At 42.2% G+C, this 20,534-nt stretch overlaps 1 protein-coding gene across 12 annotated transcripts in view; it reads right to left on the bottom strand.

Annotated features, from left to right (window-relative positions):
• Window positions 1-20,534, bottom strand: part of MAP4 (microtubule associated protein 4) — a 165,265-nt gene that overhangs the window by 113,044 nt on the left and 31,687 nt on the right. The gene's annotated exons all lie outside the window — the stretch shown is intronic.

Below are 20,534 nucleotides of genomic sequence, written 5' to 3'. Positions count from 1 at the left end.
AGGTGCATTTCTGAAACTTTCTTTCAGCGCAGTGTTAGTCAGTGTTCTTTGTGCCCAATGCGATCAAAACAGCAGAGATATCAAAAGCTCTAGTCATACATTTTAGCCATCTGCAGAAATTGTCTGGTACAAACTGTAAAAACCAAAAACCCATAAAGGGCCATTAGTATCTAAATTGGCACACTTGTAACTCCTACAGTAGCTCAGCTTCCTTTAATTTTGGTCTACGTTTGGAAGCACAAAGCAATTTGATGCTGACGTCTATTAGACTCACTATTAGATGCACAATCTGTGAGGAGACTCTCCCTCTTAATGAAAGATTTACTCCTAGGAGCCCAGCAAGCCAATGCAGCAGTGCCTGGTTGAGAATTAGTAGAGAACAAGCCCATGGAAGCAACAATTTCAGAGTTCCAACAACAACTTCATCCAAATAAAAGGATACAAAGGAGCTTAGGTAAAGTGAGTCATCATTTTACAGCCAACCCTCACTATATTAGACACGAACTACCAAGCTACATTAGGAGAAAATAAGAAATAGAGCTGAAGACACAGAGCTGCGTACGTAAAGAGGCACAGACACTTAGAAGAAAACACAATGGGCATTTGTACATGTTGGTTAATGAAGGGCTGACCCGAGTGGCCGCTGCGCAGCAGCCCAGGGTCACTGACTTCCATGGATGGCAGAACACAGATCCTCTTGTTCCAAAAAAACAAAGGCTCCTACTCCTTGAACTACAGGAAATTCTTCGTCAGCAGTATACGGCTACTGACACATACCTACAGGCTCAAGCCTCTATAAGGCAATATTTCGCATTCTTTATAAACAATGGTATCACACTGTTATTGGTGTTTATGTAATTGCGTGCAAGTATATTATGGAAACTAATTCAGTTAAACCTATTCTTTTTCTCTTTAACAATAAAAGGTCAGACTTCAAGCCAGATCAGACTTCAAGCAGCAACTGCAGTTTTTGTTGGTTTAGATAAAGGCCCTGAAGAATTATCCCTTAATGGAAATCTTGAAGTGAAAGGTTTGGAGCTCTTAACCCTTTGTGCAGGGCCACAGTTGCATGAATTATGGTCATTAAAAAAAGCCAGCTTTATACTTAAGTGAGTCTTGTTAAAAAAAGCTTCTTTCAGACAGAGTTCTTGACCATTTTCAAGACACACCATCGCACAGACCTGCACACAGCCAACCACATTACCCTTCACCGAGTCTCATCCAGGGAGGTAAGTAACTTCTAGAAGTTTTATCTTTATGTTGGCCAGTCTCTCTGAAGGAAGAAATAGGGCTCTTAAATAGCCATCTTTTCAACGATGCTTTCAACTTGAAAGTGAGATGATGGCTTTTGGGTCAGTCAACCTCAAAACCAAAAATTTGGAGCTATGAACATTTCATCCTTGTCTTCTGAAAATTTCATTTAGCGTAAGAAAGAAAAATTATATTTAAAATTTTTGACAAACTGATTCATGATGTTACTAGGAAATGCAAGAATCAAAACTACAGTCAGAAAATAGCTACAGAGCATCCAATAACTTGGGGAATAAGCAAGCAAAGGCTGGAGTGAACACACCAGACACCAAAAAAAACTCTGACTCCTGTTCTTGACAGCAGGCATGCCAGGTTGGGCTGACTCAGACTTTGCAGATGTCACAAGTCCTTCACGTTCGCAGTATCCTCTTTGGTTCTGCACCAACGCCAGCGTAGCAAGGTTTACCCATCACAAACCTGAAGCTTTATGTAAATAGCATTTAGGAAAACCTCTCTTTTCAACCTCACTCCAGATGCTTGTTAGCAGTAGATTACAGTCCATAAACTGAACTATCAGCTCACAATTTTTCACACGTTCACTTCAAATTAAACATTCCGGCTATTTTAGTTTCAGGAACATGAGTGGTCTTTTAGGAGCATTTCCTCTTGCCAGCTTAATTTAGGGTCTGTCCAAATAGCAAGTCATTGTTATCCTCCCACTCTGAAGGAAACTATTACCTGACTACTTTATAGAGAGGCCCTTTAACCTTTCACATCCCCTCCTCTGCATGATCCAAACCCAGTAACCATCTACAGCCAACACCAGACCGCACTGAAACACGTATAGCCATAATCATTGGTTTGTAGTCAGAGCAAGCTTATAAGCAGTATTTAGATGGCCCAGAAATTATTTAGACCTTGTCCCACTGAGATATTCAGTCCTCTAGACCTAAACAACTGCACTTCAACCAGCGGAGCAATGCCTCCAGAGTGCTGGTGACAGCAGGAGCTGCTGTGAGAGGGGAGTTAGGGAGGCAGTCAGGAATTCTTAAACCCAAATCAAGGCTAATCCCACCCTGATCATCCTCCAAGATATGAATATTCCACCACAAGCAACTGATGGATTCACATCATGCTTTTTTTGGTCCACATTAACGTGGTAGCACTTTATGAAATAGTTGCCATAAAACAGCATTGACAACGTCTCTAATTCAGACCTACATAGGAACTAGGACACTAAGGCAATCTAGTTTCTGGGGAAAAATAATAATGAGGTTGTGCAGACCTATCAGCAGGACATTTCCTTGTCTATATTTAACTTCACAGGGAATGCAGAAACTATGTATAAAAAAAATAAATCAGCGTAACTAAGAAAAGCCATTTTGCATTTTTGAGGCAAATACAGAACTGGTATCTCAGACATGTAAAAGCGCCTGGCAAATAACGACCTGTGCTGGCTACAGGGAGCCTTCAACACCCAGGGAGGGTCAAAGCACAGCCAGAACACCACTAGAACTGGACTAGAAGCAGCTTCTCCACATTCCAGCCTAACTACACTAATTCCTAGACTCCCAGTTTGAACTAGGGCTTATAGAGTTAACAAAGCCAAAATGAAAAATAAGTATACTGCACAGATTCTGCCCAAGGGTAGAAGGCAAATCCTGAAGCATATTCATGTGTTGACCAGCTTAGCAAGACAGATGTTTCCTATACGATTTTCATTCATATGGAACACAGTTATCTACGTACAGGAAGCACTCAAGAATCTTCATCAAGATGTACCTTAATACACTGTGCATTACATAGCCATGCAAATCACACAAGGAATATGAATTCTGACATTAACTTTCACGATGAAAGGGCAAAACTGAGGAATGACTAAGGTTTCAGAAGGCAGCCATTTAAAAAGGTATTAAATAATTCTTCAGCTGCAAGACAGCTGCCAAGGTCCTCTTGTTTGTTAAATAGCAGAGGGAATAACAGCAGCAATGGTGTAACCAACCTGCGTGACTCAAGATTTCTATCTCTGGAAGAGCCTCAGAGGACAGTCAAGCCCTCCCTGAAGAACACCAAGTTGAAAAAGTATTGTGCTCAGAGGAAAGGTGTGGAAAGAAGCAGACCATAGCATTATCAGTCCCACAGTGACAGCTGTACTACAGACAAGGAAAAGAGTTTTCCTGTAGCTAGATATTCCTCAATCCATTCCAGATCTTCAAAATTATTCCACAGCAAATAAATCCTATTCTCTTAATTCACACTAAAAAAAAAAAAAAAAAAATTGTTTAGACCTTTTCATGTTCCAGCAACAGCTGATCTGTTATACCAAGTATTTGCCCCATCTGTTCCTTCTTACGCTCAGAATCTTTGTGTACCCAGTGAGTAACCTGTTCATTTTGGTAAATAAAAATCCATCTTCCTGTTAGCTAATCTGAAAGATATGGAAGAGTTATTTTAATCTCTCAGCCATATCACAGACCCCCTTATCCTGGCATCTTGTTACAGAGAACTCCTCCTATTTACCCGATTCAATTAGTCTCTCCCTTTCAAAACGAGCTCCTTTCTGGGTGTTCCCACCACCTTATTTGATGTTTGACCACATCCACAAGGTTGAAGTTTGCTAACGTACGCAGAACTGGTACTCTGCAAACCACTTTAGAGAGTCACAGACTCACAACATCCTAGAGATCCCGAAGAAGTTAGACTGGCACTTCCTTGCAGAAGTTTTAAGTGACCTAGTGGAATAACTTTCAAGAAACATCATCTCATCCAGCCACTCTCTGAAAGTAGAAGCAATACAAACAACAAAAGCCACTGCCTCCAGCTTCCCATCTAGGGAAGAGTGGAGTTTATTTCCTGAACTTTGTATTTCCATTTTGTAGCTTCCTTAACTGCACTGCTGTGTAGATGCCTCTAGGCACGCACGGTCTTTGAATTTCAAGTTATGATCAGTCTGACCCAGATTTTTGTGCATCTTGTCTGAAGATGGAGAAAGGGGAGAGCAGGCAAGTGGGGGCAGGGTATGCTGCCCCACAAAAAAAAAAAGTGAACGTGAAACCCTGAAAACTGTTTAAACAGAATCATACTTGGCACGAGATGCTGCCTTACTTCCCTCACATTTTTGGCAGAGGGAGTAGATGATTTTTCCCAGAGAAGCGTACACAGGACGGGTACCACCCTCTGCCAGTTATGCAAGGCAGAGCGCTCACTGCCCGCCGGCCCCGCAGTGACACAGCACTTCGACCTGCTCCAGGGAGTCCTGCACAGCTGCTGGTCTCCTGAGGTGGATGTACATCTCTGTCCTCTCCCAGGTGAGCTGTACTCGGCCTCTGTCCTTCCACCTAACACCTATTTTGATAGTGGCTGTATCCCTACTAGTATTAACTATATATTCTCCTCTACCAAAATCAAGTTCAAGCAACCTTTATGCCAAACAGGTACGAGAAATCTATTCACAAATATCTAAGAGAATACGAAGCAACATTTCCTCACTTTTGCTTGTTTGTTTAAAGGAGACACTCTGATATACATGCTTCTCATAAATGGGTGTATTATTGCATCAGATCCACTTGCTCCTTTAAAATTAGCTCCTAACTACTCACAGAACAAAATCCCTGACTGGAAGAAACAGGGACAGCTCGGTCATAATTCCCATTTCTCCTGTCTAAGTCAGCTTGCTTTTCTTAGACAAGACTCTCATGAGCACTTAGCAGCGGCTGTTGAGGCATAAGAAAACAAGATAGCAGGGAGCAGATATATGCTAAGTCATCTTCCTTCATTGTACCCTGAAGGGAGTCTTCCATGAAAAGGATGTCTACATCTATCTCTCAAGAGGAGAAGACATATCAATGAAATGCAGTTGCTGGCATTTCTTACATTCCATGGCTGGGCACAATAAGTCTAAGACCTAGTTTAAGCTTTTATAATTTTTTTTTTTTTGGCACAGTCTGAACCAGTGGGATTATTTTTTTTTTTTAAGTTAAACACAGTAAGATCTCTGCTTTATTTTTGTGGATGTTCTGAGTTGCAAGAAATCACTCAAATTACTATAAGCATCTTCTCAGAGGTAGTGAGATGCAGGTCAAGGGATCGTTAAGGGATCGTTAATAAAGTCTTTCCAACACTTACAAATTCATGCTCAACTCACTTGCTAGGAAAAAAAAAAAAAACAATGCAACACCTCAAAGTGGGTTTCCTGAATTATAGGCTTATACTCAGGAATTAGTTCCCCAAAAGTGCAGTGATGTAGTTACCATCTTGCTAGTAGAGGGAAGGTCTAGTCCAAATACTCAAGACCTGCTAGACAAGTGTAAGTACCTGATACCACATACATCATCATACCACTAGTTCAGTAGAAGACTATAGGTATTTCCACAGCAAAAAAAATCAAACGCTGATTTTAAACTTTGAGCAGTTGTTTAACCCGGAGCGCAGTCAGCAGCTTTCTCATAACTCCTACGAGCTGAAGCAAACAGCAGAGAGCAGTTTCCAGCTCCAGGCTGCCACACCACTTGTGCTGCCAACCTGTGTGTCACACTAAGGGTCCGCTTACATCAAGGCGTAACATAAAACGTCTTATTGCTAATTTCAAATACACGTTTGGACTTTCAGCAATAGCAGGATTTCAGTAAGAGTCATGTCATACAAAAGCACATTCTCCTTCAGACAATACATTAATATAGCAAGAGTTTCCAACTATTATTTATACAGCTTAAGTAATGTTTGTTTATTTATACAGTTTAAGTAATGTTAAGTAATGTCCTCCTTTATGAAGGACAAAAGAAATGTCAAGAACAGAGAAGGTAGATTTGGGGCATTTGTTGGTTTTGCACCTGGATTGCTACAACAGACAAAGAACTCACAGAGTTGTTTCCTTCTCAGCACAAATTCTCCAGCAGACTTCTGGCTAATTTTAAGTATACAGAATACATTAAATAAGTTCCAGAACGTCCAAGCTCCTGTAGATAACAAGTCAAAAAATGCACAACTAAAAGAAAGGGGAAAAGTTCCTATTATTGCCTCCACGGAGAAACACAAGGACGATGTAGGCACTTCCACTCAGGACAACCAAGCCGCAATACCTGCCATCCATCACACAGGCAGAGCTTGGGCACCGGTGATGGATGTGAGAGTACTGCAGAGGATTGGAGACAGGGCAAGGTGTCCCTAAAAACTCTGGGCCTTTACACAGATGTCAGTGTCACTCAACCACATACTAATAACCATAAAATAGCTCCAAAGGCTTGGTGCCAAACTCAGATCACTTCCACAATCAGTTTATGGCCACACACAAGATAATAAATGTGATGTTTTAACTTCTCACTTTAGATAGATTTAACAAAGTTGTGATTCATCTTGTCAACAGAATTTCAAAGCCAAGGCAGAGCTTCAGCCACTATTGCTTCCTCATAATGCGGTTTGCTCAGAGTCATTTCCCCTTCCATGTCTGGTATCTCACTTCTTCCACTTGTCAGGTCACTAATAACCTTTCCCTCAGCTTTTGAATCAGGTCGCTAGTCTCACTTGAGCTTCTTTTCCTAGAGCAAAAAGCCTACACAACAAAGCATGTTAAACGAGCTCCAAGTGACACTACACACACAGAAACAATCCTGGAGATTTTCAAGCCATCTGTAGCCTGTTCAGTCGTGGGTAACTAAACTTGCACATTAGGCATATGAGGAGCCAAGACAGATCCAAGCAGAAAACAAAACGAGTGCTCCAAGCAGTGCTGGTCTTTCACCTGGGAGCAGACAGTTGGAGTAAATCAGTGAGCAGGCAAGAATATGAGCAAACACTGGATTCAGGTACAGTCTTGGGTGGAACACACGCATATATATACTTTGGATCAGGAAAAAAAGCCTAAGTCGATAAAGGAAACAAGCCTAAGAAAGCAGAAGGGGACAGGCAAAAGAGGAAAGTGAACACAAGAGCCACAAGACGACTGAGCAGAAGCTTGACCACGGTAACTTGTCAGTCAACTTCCCACTTTGTGATACAGCTCTAAGATTGAAAGCTGCATATCGATCTACATACAGACACGAGGGAAACCAACCCAGTTATCTTACAGATGGGCCTGTACATTTTTCCAGGTAGTGGCCACAAAGACAAGCTAGGAAGCAGTTAGTCTCAGCTGGGACCTGTAGTACACTCAGGAAAATTTGAGGCAATTGAAGTGACTCCGCAGAAGAGGCTCAGGATGGCCACAGGCAGGGGGCTGCGACCACGGCCTGCATGCCAACTGTGCTTCGTTAATGCTATTAGTCATTCACTTTCACGGGCATGTTAATATTTTGAATAAACAAAGAGCAACTGTCAGAGCAGAACGGAAACCGCCACAGCGAGGCCAATAGACTACGACAGGGAAAGTCATTTGAACAAAACAAGCTCTAGCTGGCAAGGGCCGTTTTTTTTTTTTTTAAATCCCATACCTTCAACTTTTATAAACTGTAACTTTAGAATTGCAAAGTTGATGGCTTTAAAAAGTGCAATTATTTCGATTTCACAATGCCTTGTAAGTCTACATAATTCTGGGTTTTATTCAGTATTTCCAAGGAGAATCCATCAATTTATAGGGTTTCATTACTTACGATACAAGCCATTTCTCCACTGGTTTTAAAATTAACTTTTTGCTGTTAATTGGTACTGCAAATATACCTACTTTCTACAGCCAGACTGTGTACAAGTCTTTAATGAACATTTCAGCTCCATAAGCTTGAAACATTTTCATCAACTAGACTTCCCTTAAGAAAGCAATAAAGCTAGAGAGGCATGCTTTCACCATATTCAATTATTCAGATGGCATGTGAATTAGCAAAGTAAGGCAGCAGACAGTCTCCCAGTATTTGTGCCTCTTCAGAAAACTGAATCTTTTTAACGTTACTGAAGACTTGAGACAACTTCTATTTTCTTCCTGCCTTTTCTTTCCTGACATTCATAGCTTGCAGAGCCTACACTTCATCAAATGATAAAAGTCTACAGAGATAACTGGGCAGAAATCCTGCACTAGCCAGAAGAAAGCTGTAAAATAACCTCGTCTCTCCAATGCGCATCTCATACTTGCTGTCAAAAGTCGTAATTAAAGTCAGCCTGCAAGCTGACAGTACAAAATTTTGCAGGTTTACTAAAGCTACATTTCAGTTTATAGCCACTCTTTTTAGATGTAAACATTCACTTACTTAAAAATATCTGTACCTGATTTAACAAAAAGGAAACAATTTTTCTTTAAAGTAAAGGGACTTCACAAGAAGCTTCAAGGACCAGGAGAAGCCCATCCTGGGGAGGTAATGGCAACAAGGACAGTTCAAATCTACTTGAGCTCTCAAGTATAGACAGATAAATTGTAACTTGAGGAAAATCAGCATGATTTGTCTTTCTGAAGAGGATGGTGCCCAGTCTGAGAAAAACAATGACCAGAGATCAGCTTTGCATCTCCATTATGGCAGGTACATCTCCAAGGTCAGGCAGATCTGCAGAGTGCATTTGAGATATAAGTTACACAATCTGCACAACACCAGGTAATGAAAAGCTCCCAAAAATGCAAGTAAAAAATTCACTGGAGCTGGCTAGAAGGACGACTGTTGTAACAGCTACTAAACACTGAAAGACCTATACGTATTTACAGCTGTAACAAACATGAGATTCCATGGTTGGTCCACCCTTTCCAGGGCAGAAGCCTTGTGATCCAAGATGGTATTTTTCAAGAAACTTTAGTCTTATGCCAGCAAGGATAGATAAATGCATCACTCAGCCTTTCGACCTTTGCACTTGCGTCTACAATAGACTCTTCAAAGAGGAATTCAATGCTCTGTTCTGCTCATTTAAAATACAAGCTCTGCACCAGCCAACAGACGATGCTTTTATAGGGATCTCTGTCCCCGAGAAGAAGTTGGGTCACTCCAACAGTTAACTTAGCTGTAATTTAGTATAGGAATTGATCTCATCATAGATTTCAACAACATAGAGGTCTCTGGTGATCCAGTCCATGAAAACACAGGCCAAAACCTCTCAGCAGCCAAAGCCTCTGCTGTATTAGTGTCATTTGCTGCTTCCCATCTTGGTGTTTAATGCATCCCACTAAGCATTCGCTTCCAAACACAAAGCGCTGAGCCACCCACGCAGCTGGGCTCCTGGCGAGAGATCAACTGCAAGGGTAGCAACTCTCCTGCACATTCCATTGTGTTCAACTTAACGTTCACCTCTCCCACAGAAGAAAGGCAATTCTGCCCGAGCAAAGCTGCCTGGAGAGAACGGACTGCATTACTCCCAGTTGTTATGGAAGCCCTCTACACAAATTGATCCCTGTAGCCAGATCTGTTATTAGTGGAGGGAAGGAAAGAAAGAAAGGAAGAAATACATACCAGCACTTCAAGGCTTCGAGGAATCTCTGTATTCTAGTGGCAGGTAACATGAATATTATATGCCCCTTATTATCACTGTTTTCAATTAAGTGAAAGCAGTTTAAAATAAAGCCTAATGTTCCGCATTTACGCAAAAGAAAAATAATTAGCTAGAGCTAGATCTCCATCAAAGATCAAGGCAGGAGGAATACCCAAATGAAGGAGCACCAGTAAGAAGTCTTGTTCACACGTGTCTGAACGTATACGTACACACACGTACAGGTGCCTGTATACACAACATTCTTTCAGGACAGAATTGGGAGACTAAGGAGGCATCAATAAGAACACGACATGACTGACTTCAGCTGTCTTCATCTTTGATTTTAATAAAGAGGAGATCATTTCTCACTGGGCAAATATCTGACTGTCAGGAATCTCCTGGGTCACCTCTTATGATGGTGGTGTGAGAATAAAAGAAAGTCAGAGAGAAATCAAGCAATCACCTTTCATATAACTAGCACTATTGGTACAGTTACTTTGGACTAAGAGTTCAAGAGCTGCAGGCTGCTCAGAGAGGTTGTGGATCCTCCACTCTTGGAGATGTTCAAAACCAAACAGTACACAGTTCTGGGCAACTGCTCCAGGTGACCCTGCTTTAAGCAGAGGGCAGTTGGACTAAATGATCTCCAGAGGTCCCTGCCAACCTCAGCCATTCTGCGATTCTGATATTCTTTGAAGAGCACTGTTCATATTTTTGAAACCAATTATCAAAAGCCTATGAACAGAACTAGACATGTCCTAAAGCAGTTCCATTTTGCATCCTGAAGGCAAGTCTTCAAACCAACCCAACCCTCCCAACCCCCTTGGCCACACATACAGTTCTGGAAAGGATCCACTTCTGTCCCAGACTCTGAGAGGATTAAGTAGTGTGGAGAGCGCACAGTTAGCGCAGTCCTGCAGTAGACATGGAATCTCATTCATGAAGTGGCTTTTGCTAAGAATGGAAATGAGTCAAGGCTATGTAAAAAAAAAAACCGGGAATAATTGCAGAATTTGCATCTCTGATATACAATGGCCAATCTTATCATTCAAATTTTCAGGTAACTCTCTTGCTCTTGATTTAAGAGCTAAAATTACTTTGGGTGCTACAAAGCTAGCTCTAGGAGTCCTAACTAGTCCTGCAACGGAAAGGCAGCCACCGATCCTGCTTACTAATATACAAAGGTCTTCCTTCTGCTGCTTCAAAAGACCCACAAGTTATTACTTGTCTGCAATTCCTTCAGTTTGCCTACAGTGCGAGGCCAAAAGTCAGTACAGTAGGAAAAGTCTGACTTGCAGAACCATGAAGACAACCAGAATTAATCTGGAAGGTCATGTCCGAAAGCAAGAATTTCATATATATACACAAGAAAGATGTTAAGTTCCTCACTACTCCTCGCCACCTTCTTCCTGCATGGAAAGATATATGAAAATGCTGCTTTAAGATAAAAGCAAATATTACCTAAAAAAGCTTCCACATGTTCACTGCTTCTAAGATTATCTGGGCTTTCGTTAGCACACTGCCACCAGAGTCATCATGACCAAGTGATGAGGCTGAAACAACAGCAGTCACATGGCTGGGAGCTGCTGATCGCAGCTGAGAGCTCCCTACCCAGGGCACCCCACTTCCAACCCCGCACAAGGGCAGCCACAGGCTGGGGTGTGGCTTCTGCCTCAGAACAGAAGGAAGGAGAGGGCGATAGGCTTTTTGTTGGTCAATTTTGTTTGGGTTTTGTTTTGTTTTGTTTTTTAATCTCTGGGCTGATATTTTTCTCCCTATAGTTATTTCCTAGTAAAGGATTAGGATGTTGGGGGGAAGAATGGAAATGCACACCACCTCTCCAGTAGGTGGGAGTGGCTGATGTTACTACTTGCACATGGCAAGCATATTGCCATACCGCACCTTCCCATAAGCACCACAACAGGCAGACAGCATAGCAAGGGCAGCTGCAGACACACAGTAATTCAGAACTCTGAGCACTCTAGATAAATAAATATGTTTATTAACCAACTCTAGTTTGGACTAGTGGACTTCTTCCCTTAAGGATAAAACCCCCTCCTCCTTTTGTGGGTGACATAGGATCATCTACACTGACTTGTAACATTGATTTTTACGAAAGTAAGGAAAGACGGCTGCATCGTGTTTTATTTATGCATTCATGTATTCCCCTTTCGAGAACTTGTTCCCAAATTATTGCTTTAGGGAAGACATGAGAGGTCATGAAATAGGTCCAGTTATTGCTCTGAAAGTGTTCAGAGTTGCTGATGAACTTGAAACAGCTGGACTTACCTGTTGCTCTTCCAGCTCCCTAAGACAACATCATGGGACTCGAGGATAATCATGGTCAGAAGCATCACTTCTCTGGAACACAGCATTTACCTGGCACAGACTGGCCCTTGCTTCTGCCAAAGACCTCAGTACGAAGTCCAGTGTGAATGGACAGTTGTACTGCGCAGTGAGACTGGTTGCTAACTCTGAAATCTGAGTCTCAGTTGCAGTTTTCCATCAGTTACACTCTCTTCTGGCCTTAATTCAGGTTCTTCTCTGCTCAGGGTGAGGAGCTACATTTTGCAGAACTTGTCTTTTCTACACAAGGAAGTAACAATATGCAGTGACTCCAGAAGGAGATGGCATCGGAACTCTAGGCATGAAGCCTACAATGCTCTCTATCAGTGCACAGCTGAGTCAAGCCAAGACACCAACTTCTTCTGCTATCTGGCTCTGAAGAGACAAATTCTGGTCACAGAACTTGTAGAGACAGAAAACTCTGGACAGCAAAGAGAGTAACTCTACCACATCCCTGGGAATTACACTTAAATTGCTTTGAATTTGTCTAAAAGCCTGAAGTGAATTTTGCAATTTCCCCATGGCATGTACCACTGGAGAGGCAGCACAGCTCCCTTTGACGGCAAGGGCCCTAAGCTGCCTAATAAACCACTTCGACAGAAGATTTAGCACAGAGCTACCCAATGCCACCAAAATTGAGACTGAACAGTCATGAACTGAAGGTAAAGTTGTTCAGACTTCCCTCCTGTCCAAATCACAGGTGAACCCTAGAGAAGGACAACAAATGGAAGGAAGCCCACCTGAACCAGTCCTGAGTGTTTGGAGATGCTTACTTGGAACCAAAAGTATTTGAGCAAGTAAGGAAGAGGGCCTCACATCAGTCTAGCCACAACTGGACAAAAGCCAGAGCCAGGAGGCTGGGAAGAGGAAGAGTGATACAACTGCAAAGAATCACCCCAGCAGACCACTTCCAGCCCTGACTTCACTTCACTTGTACTCATTCCCAAAATAATACGTGGTATGTATTCGTGCCTGCAAAGAGCATTTTACTATTGTTAATTATACTTAAGCGCACCGAGATAAGAGAACACCAGTCTCCTGAATGATTCCCTCCCTGTGGGCAATTTCACTACCACGAACCACTCAGCAAGATGGAGTAAGACTGTCCAAGTTAGATTGCTACATTATGAGTTGTATCATTTCCAAGCTGATAAAAAGTCACATTAATAAACTTGCCTTAAGTTACAGCAGGATAGATACTCTGCCAGAGCAGCTTCACGGGGAGTACAAGAATAACTTTTCTATAAACCCCAGCAGGGATTAGGGACTCTAGAAGGTGGGGATTAATGGTCTTGGCTGGCCTTCAAAAGAGCCACATGGAAGATGAGTTCATAGATAATAACTGTGAGGGACTTTCAAGTGTCTAGCTCCACACAGGCCTACAAGCATTGAAATAAGAGACCTAAAAAAGCCTGGTATGTCATCTCCAAAACCCAGAAACGCTTACCTAAGGAAAAAAAAAAAAAAAAAAAAGGAGTCTGCCCACCTTCTGTATAGATTTGTAAGTTTTCGCTCTAAAATGACCTGTTCCTTAACTACTTTAAACAAAGAAACTCCCCAGAGTCATACTTGTTTGCTGGTTTTCAAGCTGTCTCCAGAAGACGGGATTTTCTGTGCTGCTCACCAGGAGAGGCAGCACCAAATAAGGAGAGTTTCATTAATCATGGAGGGGAAGAGCCTCCTGTTTTCACTTGGCAGAGGACAGAGAAAAAGACGGGCAAGGTGGGGGCAGGGTATGAAAACTCTGACTGTTTGCTGAGCACTTTCTTTCTATGTTGCATATTGACTGCTAAGCCACAAACCAAACAGGCAAGGCAAGCAGCTGTTCTGTCAGCTGCTTTCCTTTAATAGCACATGCATCAGAAAGGAAAGCAGCCTCTACCTCCCCAAGAGCAAAACCCAGAAAATAATGGCTTTCTGGCTCTTGCTAGAGTCCTTTCTCTTGGGAGGAAGAGAAGGATGGCACATTTCTAATACAGTAGATCAATAACTCTCATTTTTATTAGGTATTTTGTACCTCCTCATTCTTCCTCCTGCAAGATCATCTCACTGCCACAGCCTGGAAAGGAAGACTAATGAGTGCACCAAAAGGGAGAAGTTTCACTACAGAAGTTTGCCTCAGTCACTTAGTCCTCATGTCAACTGCTCTAAATTCACCCTACTCCACATTTGTCTTGCACATGCTGCTCCCAGAATAATGGGTCTGGCGCTTACGTGAGAATTTCAGCTTTCATTTCTAAGGTGGTGGGGTTTTTTTATTGCTTGTGAAGAAAACTCTACAGTATGAACACTAGAACTACAAACCAGGAGATTAGAAAGAGGTCAAGTCATGCTGTGAGAAAAAAGATTTTTCAGAGATCCAGTCCAGCTTAATTACAGTTGTAATACGGCTGTGCAGGCCCTCCATACCTTCACGAACTCACAACATTTTGCCTTATGCATATATACACATCTGAGAGGGTAGGAGGGAGAGTAAGACCATAGAGGGCAGATTCTGAAATTAAGTTAATCAAAAGAAGTTCTAACTGAAGAGTAAAATAAGCAGCCATTAAATAGCATTGAGTGTGTTACATCCATATGATATCTCATGCATATATCAAGAACTTTATTATAGTAAGCCTTGAAAATTCTGAGTTAAAACTTTCTGTAGAACAGCACAAACAATTCAAGAGTGTGGAAACAGGCTGGCATAAAGACACTCAGCAACTCTGCTCCCTTATTTCACAAGGATTATCACGAAGGGTAAAACAAGTCATAAACGGCACTGGAAAGACCTTCCCAAGCAGAGCTCCTGGAGGCCAGCTTTGTGGCTTCTACTCAGATACACAATCTGATGCCCACAAGAAAGGCTGGACGCCATGCTGCAAGCAAACTGACTCTCTGGAGAATTGCCCGAAGATCAACACATTAGCCAGTGTTACTCAAAAAGCAAGATAAAATTCGAGCAGGGAGCATAAAACATCACAGGTTATGGAGAGCAGCAGATACAACCATGAAAACAGAAGCAGCTCGTTTGGCAACCAGGTATGCCCAGTCACTGCTTCCAGGAACTCAGTTTACATACAAGCTTTACTCCTTTACCTATACAGAATAATTCTGGTTATGTTAGTGACTATATTAGAGTAGCTACTTTACTTTTAATTAAAATAAGCACCTCTCTTGACAACATAATTATACAGCATGAGAACCTGTCGATCAGGACACAGAAGTGGTAGCTTCAAAATGAGAAAGTTGACTTAAGTAAACTATTTTCATCAATGACAACTCATCACCAGCTTGATGTTTCTGAGCCAGATGAGTGGAACAGCAAACCTGTCAATCTTTTTTCAAGTAGATTTGCAAAGAGCAAATAGTACTTTAAAGATTTCCACTACTGGAACGTCAAAAAACTTTGGAAGAATGAAACAAACCACACTTCTACACTAAGAAACAAGTTTTAGCTACTGGCAGATTCTGCGAGATCTTGGCTACAAGTGAGTTAGTTTATGGACTCATCAGTTGCTGTGGAGAATCATGCCCTTCCCTCAGGCTTTTGAGAGCTGACAGATATGCCCTAAGAGGAACCTGGAAGTAGAACAGACACACTTGAACTAGCGGAGAGGTAGGGATTGGTCATTTGAAAACCACAACAAAGTGTTATGGAAGCAGATATTTAAAAAAGAGAAGCAAATGCTCTGTTAGTGTCCAGCCAAGGTTTCAGCATCAGCCTGAGCAGAACTCTGTGACCATGTAGGCAAACTGGTTTAGAGCAAACATTTACCAAGCGCTAGTGGGTTTCCATTTGCTTCACATGTGTTAGATTTTCAGGCCAGGGACAAAATTCAGTCCCTGTATTTCCATGCAGGTCACTCAGGTGTTGAGAAATTCATGGAGAAATGAAGTCCCTAGACATGTTTAGGGTAGGAGTAGAGTATACCTAGAGGATTCAGAGCTGTGGAGCATGCTCTTTCGTACTCTGTTAACAACAGCTTTGGGATATTCAAGCCTGTCTTTACACAGTGGTGTGTTACTAGTACATGCTTAGGAAGGGCCTGGCTCTTTGCTCCACCTTTTGCAATTCAATGCATGGATTTTGTTCATCTTGAAGCAACTCCACAATAGATATAATGGAGATTAAACATACCACGTTACTAGGAATTACTTCTAAGTAGGGATATTTGTGCCTACACACAAGTGAGAACAACAAAAGTCAGAAGTCCTTTTAAAACAAGGTAGAAGCATATAGCTTTAAAAATGCTGACCACCCTTGGGCACCTCTGCAAGCAGCACTGAAGTCTTTGGCTACAACAGTTCATGAAAGGATTTGCTAGAAGCCTGAGAAGTAAATATTGCCTGCCTGTGATCCAAGAGAAAGAGGCACTCCTATTTGGTAATGTAACAGCTTCAAAACAGAGAAAGGTAGAACAATAATTTAGCTTCAGAATTGTATGTGAAGCTAGGAAAGGTCCGGTGAGTCACCACAGAACTCTCAGAGGGGACAACACACACTTTGCTGAGGGACCACAGAATACAAGGCACATTCATGCGCTCCATTATCAGCGTTAATGCACTGCAGGCCAGCAGAGCAGAGGCTTTTTCCCTCAGCAAGGGAATTACTTGCAAGATAACGTTATCTCAGCATCCATTACTGCTTGTGCCTGAACATAAGCCACATGCAGACCCATTCGAGGCAACATTACCAGATGCCTACACCAGTCCCACTACCTCCCATGCTACCAGGGGGGATAAAAGAAAAAAATACAGGTAGAGAACTGCTCAGAAATGCGCTCAATAGCACATTAATAGGTATTTAAGCTGTAGGCCAAGGCCCAGTATGAAACATTGCTAGGCTCGAAGTTAAGCATGTATGTTAACATCTCTTTCATAAGGATATTTATCAGATTCTTGAATTATAAAAACAGTACATTCTGCAAGCACCATGGCATCCCAGACTGACAAACTCAACAGCAAGGAAAGCTAAAGGTTACATGCCAGACCCTTCTGCTTCCTCTGGACTTTGAGCTTACCCCTTTTACCCAGAGAGGGATGCCAGTCTAGCCCTTAAGCTGCTGCTGTTATTCCTTACCAGCACGCCATTTTAATTCTCTCAAAGCAGGGAAACACTCCTGCTCTCACGTGATGTTTATTCTTAGACAGGATCCCAGGGATTTTTATTTAGCTAAGTTCAGTCATGCAGTTGGCCAAGTGCCATAAGAGCATCACAGAACTCCTCAGTTCTGAAAAGGAAGCAACATTAGTGCAGTGTAGACATAGTAATAGCACTAAAAGTGGCAGGTTATGCAAGAAAGACCTGGGCAATTGAAGATAAATTACTCTCCCCAGAAAGTTGTCACTGTGACACAAAGTTCATAAATGACTTTGTAAGAAAAGCACAGGACAGCCATAGTCTGAGGTCAATTTAACTGCTTACACCCGTCAAACAGCTGAACCCAATTCCTCTAGAGCTAGTCAAGAGAACAAATTTGACCATTTGAGCCTTTCCATTCTCTTGAGCTGGTTTTAATGACAAAATTCCTGCCTGACTAAGAAAGCAACCAACATGAGCTACTAGTGTCCCAACTAGAACAGGCAGAACCATATTTAGGAAACAACTCTCAAAGATAACTGCAAACTTCAGTCTGGGAGACATACATTGAAGTCACTGCTCCAATTTTTTCATTTTTCTTCTAAAAAGTGTGCTCAAACATTGCAAGCAGATAAATGCAGACTTAGTTCAACTAGAATGGTGCCCGTATGCTCATCTGGTTTAGGTAAAATGGAGAAAAACAAGATGTCCTGTGAGCCAATGCTTGCATCAGGCTGCAGCATGGGAAAATGCTGAAAGGAGCTACAGGAAGAGGTCTTCTGTTACTTCTCAGTCTCGAGGAACGTATGTGAGAGTAGTCATTTCTCTTTGCTCATACCCTTTGGTTTTTGAAATCCAATGGGGTGGCAACAGGGGGAAGAACACTCATTTCTGAAATGAATTAATGCAGAAGAATAGTTTCCACCATCCAAAATGTATGCAGGAAGCCAGCAGAGAAGGAAGGGAGTAGTTACTGCAGTTCAACCACTATTGTATTTACATTTCCGTACTCTCGATAACAAATACATTCAATGACGGCTGAAAAACAAGGCATTGGTTAGAAAACAAAAGCTGAGCTTTCATGAAAGAAAGAGCAATAAAAAAAATTTCAGGTCTCCCCGCAATGTTATCAGGTACGGTCTATTAGTTTCTTTAGAGAATTATTCACTTCCTTATTGCAGGTATGGCTGCAGTATCTAGTACCACTGTATTGTGCCCTTTGACACAGGCAGTTTACCTTCTAAAAAGAGAAAGATAAGGGACAAAATAAATAATTGTTCAGTGTAGTACTGAAAAAAAATCCTTTTTTAAAAAAATTTTTATTAAAATAAAGGGTTCTGCCCACACCACTTTAAGGAATTAAAATCATATGTGGTAAAGTGACACAGAATCCTAGAACGGTTTGGGTTGGAAGGGACCTTAAAGGTCACCCGGTCCCTGCTCAAGCAGGTCCATGTCCTTCTGTTGTCAGGGGCCCCAGACCTGGACGCAGTACTCCAGGTGGGGACACGCTAGCATTGCCTTCTTCTCAAGGGTTCTCTCTTACTTCGAGGGCTAAATCTTCTCGCTTCTGCTCTCATCGTTCTCAACCTAGAACGTCAGCATATAGTTCCTCAACCCCCTTTTAAAACTGAGTGATAATGCACCAGCAAACGCCAAAATCCTCTCAGAGGACGTGCAATCACATGTGGCTTGCTAAAGCACAGAGGCAGAGGAAGCTTGTTCTTATCTGCTTGTCTTACCTGAGGAGAATTCTCTGGAGGCAGAGTTCTGCTGCAGGAGGGGAGCAGGGAGTCACACAGCAGCTACTTGCTCCTACCACAATTATGTCAGCAGCAGCAGCCCCAATCTAGTTCACTTTTCATCAATAAAATTGATCCTAAAGATGTGGTTTTGTGCATGTTTCTTCCCAGTTAGAGCAGTTACACAAAAAATATACAAACTAATCCAGCAGGTAATGTTTTCAGAAGTACTTACTCTCCACCTATACACATGTAACCAATACAATAACCAAATGAAGTTCTAGGTGCCACAAGTCACAGTCAGTATTTGTAGTTTAAGAAAGCAAGATCACCAAACATGCAACTGTACTTGGATGAAAGAGCTCACAGCAGAATATGCAGACAGCACCCGTTCATTTCCGAGTGACAATCTGCAGATGGACAGGTTATTGTTTTGTAAAGAACCCAAGATACTCCTCAATCAGGTCATCCAACAAGAACCAACCAGCCAGTGCCACACTCACAAACCCTTCCTCCTTCCTGACTGCTCTCCCGGGCTTCTCCAAAGGATGTTGGGGAGGAAGTTGCCTTTATTCATCTAGGCAGTCAATGAGTGTGGATTAAATGTTCCCAGATAAATTACTTCAGGAAGCATTTTTAGCTGCTGAATACAGTCTGTGGGAAACACCTGTTTGGTTTCCATGTCCTGAAACTACAGAACAACAAATGTGGAGAGGTACAGCTACATGTATTCCTCAGACTCTGGGAGGCAGCTTACATTGTAACTCTTGGTTTTGTACAATGGGGAAAAGAAAGGAGGAAAATTATAACACAGCAAACTCATCCCCTTAGACAACTTGGGAGTTAACAACACGACCAAGTAAATAGAAGTCTGAAATCCATTCCAGACACCCGAGCAGTCTGGCAGACATTAAGACCACATTGGTCAAAGCAAAGTGAGGTGGAAAGGGAGGAAAAAAGAAGTTCAAGACAGAACACGCTGGAAGGACACTTACACTCCTACGTCATCTTTTCTATTCAGCTGCACACAGCGCTCACTCCCTGCAGGAGAGGGTGACAGTCCACCTCCCATGATCTCTTCAGCTCCATCAAGGCCACAGTGAAAAGCACGCATGGCATCTGGGCACCTCCCCTCCCTCCATCCCACCCAGGCAGAGATAAGCCATCACTTGGCTTTTATTCCAACAGCTTTTAGAAAACGACTTAAGATGGCTTGGCAGGCAGCCACAGTACAAACAAGTGGTGGTGGTGCTAGCCCTAACTGAGCCTGGTTCCAGTCACATTGTGACTGGATACACAAGAACATCAGCCCGACTGAAAAGGCAGGACTTTGCACCTATGACGTTAGCTCTGTGCCTGCCATTTGAGGAGACTAAATAAGGCATTTTAGGAACAATTTTATCCCATACCCATAACAAAATCTTAGGAGACACGCAAGGCTAGTGTCACTACAAGACAGTTTTAGTAAATCATAGTCCATACAGTTGGCAATGTTAAAACAAGCTGTAACTGAACTGCATCCATTTGACTCCTCTGCATTCTTCGCAGTCAAATATCATTGGATGGTACGGGCGGACTGAGATGAACAGCTTAGTCATTTTTGTACAAGTCTGTGCCCTGTGTTTCACTGGTTTACAATCCAGACTACCTTAAGGCAGAAGGAAGTATTAATTAGTGGAATAAACAGGCTGATACTGCTCCCAGGACTTGAAGAAATAGCCAGCATTTCAGAACAATCACTGTCACGCTAACCAAAC

Source organism: Strix aluco, chromosome 1 (genome assembly GCF_031877795.1).
Source record: "Strix aluco isolate bStrAlu1 chromosome 1, bStrAlu1.hap1, whole genome shotgun sequence".
In the NCBI taxonomy this organism is placed as follows: domain Eukaryota; kingdom Metazoa; phylum Chordata; class Aves; order Strigiformes; family Strigidae; genus Strix; species Strix aluco.
This window is presented reverse-complemented; position numbering and strand designations above follow the sequence as displayed.